The following is a 3,842-nucleotide window of genomic DNA, read 5'->3' as shown; positions in this document are numbered from 1 at the left end:
CTGCATGATAGAAATTATTAATATAAATGACAGTATTATTGAAACTTTGGTTTATAACTGTACATTTTATTTACACATAATTTTAATAACTAATGCATTTAAAATAATTATTAGGTTATTTTTGGGGCACAAAATGTGTAAAGATAAAATTGTTTGACATCAACAACTGAAAGAGGTGGTGGTGAAGCTGTAAAGGAGCAGGGTTTTGTATGTCACTGAAGTTAAACTGATATAAATCCAAATTAGAGTGCTTCAATTTTAGAATGTTAAATATAGTTCCCATGCTAACCACAAAATATTCTATAGAATATGCACAAAAGAAAATGAGAAAGGAATTTAACATTTCTTTAGAGAAAAATGAACTAAATGCAAAAGGAGAATAATGCAGAAAATGAGGGACAAAAACAGTTATGAGGCATATAGCAAATAAGTAGCAAAAAGATAGAAGTAAATCTGTTCCTATCTGTAATTACTTTACATGTAAATTGATTAAACTCTCAAGTAAAAATATATGGATTAGTAGAATGCATAAAAATACATGATGCAATTATATGCTGCCTACAAGAAACTTACTTTAGATTCAAAGACACAAATAGGTTGAAAAGTGAAAGAATAGAAAAATATATTCCATGAAAATAGTAATCAAAAGAGAGCCAGGATGGCTCTACCAGTATCAGACAAAACGAACTTAAAAGAAAATAGTTTATAAGAAATAACAAGGGGAATTATATATTAATAGACTGTTCAATACAGTAGGAAGATATAAAAAATATATACATTTATATAACTAATAATAAATCTTCAAAATATATAAAATAAAAACTACAGAATTAAAGGGAGAAATAGACAGTATACAATAATAGTTGTAGACTTAAATACCTAACTGTCAACAATAGGACAATCAGATTAAAGATAAGTAAGAAAATATAGGACCTAACAAACACAATAAATCAACTAGATCTACCAGACATATTCAGAATACTCTGTCCACTTAACAACGTATATATTCTTCTCAAGTGCCCTGGGATATTTTTAATGATTGACCTACATTAGGCCACAAAGGAAGTCTCAATCAATTTAAGAAAATAGACCGGGTGTGGTGGCTCACACCTGTAATCCCAGCACTTTGGGAGACTGAGGCAGGTGGATCATGAGGTCAGGAGTTCAAGACCAGCTGGGCCAAAATGGTGAAACCCCTTCTCTACTAAAAATGCAAAAATTAGCAAGGTGTGGTGGTGGGCACCTGTAATCCCAGCTACTCAGGATGCTGAGGCACAGAATTGAACCCAGGAGACGGAGGTTGCAGTGAGCAAGGATCGTGCCACTGCACTCTAGCCTGGGTGACAGAGCGAGATTCCATCTCAAAAAAAAAAAAAAAAAAAAAAAAAAAGATATCATACAAGTATCTTTTCTCAACAAAATAGATTGAAGTTAGAAATCAATAAAATAACTAAAACTGGAAAATTCACAAATTTGTGGAAATTAAACAACACACTCTTAAATAATCAATAGATTGAGGAAGAAATCACAAGTGAAATTAAAAAATACTTAGAGACAAATGAAAACATAAATACAATACATCAAAACATATGGGACATATTGAAAGCAGTGCTGAGAAAATTTATGCTATGAACATTTATATTTAAAAAATTAAAAAACAAACTCATTTTACAAATTTTGAAATTAAAAAAAGACAAATTAAATCCAAAGCTAGAAGAAAGAAGGAAATAAATAATAAAGATTAGAGATAAACAAACTAGAGATAGAAGAAACAATATAAAAAATAATAAAGCAAAAAATGTGTTCTTTGAGAAGATGAATGAAAATGACAAATCTTTACCTATAAGGCCTAAGAAAAAAGAGAAAAGATCCAAATTACTAAAATCTGAAATGAAAGTGGGGACATTACTATTGATTCTACAGAAACAAAAAAAAAATTAGAAGTCAATACTATTAACAATCAGATGCCAACAAATTAGAAAACCTAGCTGAAATGAACAAATTTCTAGAAACACAACACCTACCAAGACCAAATCATGAGAAAGTAGAAAATTTGAATAGATCTATAACTAGCAAGGATATTAAATTAGTAATCCAAAATCTTCTAAGAAATAAAAACCCTGGAACTTATGTCTTTATTCATGAATTCTACTTAAAGATTTAAAGAACTAACACCAATCCTTCTCAAACATTTCCAAAACATCAAAGAGGACGGAACACCCCAACTCATTCTACGAAGCCAGCATTACCCTGATAGCTAAGCCAGACAAAGACATTGCAAGAAAATGAAACAAAAGACCAACATCCCTTATGAAGATTGATGCAAATATCCTGAACAAAAGTCTAGAAAACTGAATTTAGCAGCATATTGAAAGGATTTTACACCATGACAAAGCAAAATTTATTTCAGGCAAGAATGCAAGAATGATTCAACACACACAAAAAGTCAATCAGCGTAATATATCACATTAACAGAATGAAGGAAAATAAAAAACACCTGATTATCTCAGTTGATGTAAAGATGATAGTTTACAAAATTGAACACCCTTTTATGGAAAAAAAGAAACACTTGACAACTAGAAACTACGTCCACATAAGTAAAGCCATATATGAAAAACACACCGCAAACATTATCAATGGTGAAAGACTGAAAGCTTTTCCTGTGTAAGAATCAAAGCAAGGACTTGCACTTTCACTATTTCTATTCAACATAGTACTGGAAGTTATAGCCAGATCAATTAGGCAAGATAAAGAAAGAAAATGAATCCATATTGGAAAGAAAGAAATAAAATTATGTCCATTTGCATATAATTTTATATATAGAAAATCTTAATAGTTCCACAAAAAACCTGTGAGAATAAACACATTTAGCAAAGTAGCAGGATATAAAGTTAACACACAAAAATCTAGCATTTCTATGTAATAATAATAATGAATAATCTACACAGGAAATTACAAAACCAATGTTATTTACAATAGCATAAAATAAAATGCTTAGCAATTAACGGAGTCAGTGAAAGAATATATGATGAAAACAAACTTTGCTGAAAGAAATTAAAGAAGATATAAACAAATGAAAACACACTCCATGTTCATGGATTGAAAGATTTAATATTGTTAGATGTCAATACTAACTAAAGCAATGTACAGAATGAATGCCATCTCTATCAAAATCCTGATGTCATTTTTGCAGATATAGAAGAAACACATGCTAAAACTTATATGGAATATCAAAAGGATCCCAAATAGTCAAAACAGTATTTAAAAACGAAAACAAAACTGGAGGACTCACCCTTCCTGATTTCAAATATTGCTACACAACTACAGTAATCAAGAGTGTGGCACTGGCATATAGACACACATATAAACCAATGGAATAGAATAGAGAGCCCAGAAAGAAATTTTGCATGTGTAGATGTCCTTTAACTTATGGTGGGCACCTGCTAAACCTATCATCTGTTCATCAGGATTATGTCCTGATAAATCTATCATACGTGAAAATTATCATAAGGCAAACATGCATTTGTCACACCTGAACTACTAAACATCAAAGCTTAGCCTAACCTGCCTTAAACATGCTCAGAACACTTACATTAGCTTAAAGTTGGGCAATATTATTTAATACAAATCCTGTTTTATAATAAAGTGTTGGATATATCATGTAATTTATTGAATTCTGTACTGAAAGCGAAAAACACAATGGTAGTATGGGTATCGAACTTACAGTTTCTACTCAAGATGTTTTCCTTTCACACTGACATGAAGTAAAAAAATTATAAGTTGAACTATTGTTCAGCTGTAAACAGTGTATATGGTCAAATAATTTTTGACAAGGCTGTCAA

The 3,842-nt window shown here is 30.6% G+C and overlaps 1 protein-coding gene and 1 long non-coding RNA gene across 4 annotated transcripts in view; both read right to left on the bottom strand.

Moving 5' to 3' along the window:
* The window catches only part of LSAMP (limbic system associated membrane protein), a 648,138-nt gene that overhangs the window by 524,732 nt on the left and 119,564 nt on the right, over positions 1–3,842 (bottom strand). The gene's annotated exons all lie outside the window — the stretch shown is intronic.
* The window catches only part of LOC134760986 (uncharacterized), a 49,324-nt gene that overhangs the window by 26,253 nt on the left and 19,229 nt on the right, over positions 1–3,842 (bottom strand). The gene's annotated exons all lie outside the window — the stretch shown is intronic.

The sequence above is a fragment of the Pongo abelii genome, chromosome 2 (genome assembly GCF_028885655.2).
Source record: "Pongo abelii isolate AG06213 chromosome 2, NHGRI_mPonAbe1-v2.0_pri, whole genome shotgun sequence".
Classification (NCBI taxonomy): domain Eukaryota; kingdom Metazoa; phylum Chordata; class Mammalia; order Primates; family Hominidae; genus Pongo; species Pongo abelii.
Note: the sequence above shows the minus strand (reverse complement) of the source record. Positions and strands in the feature narration are given on the sequence as shown.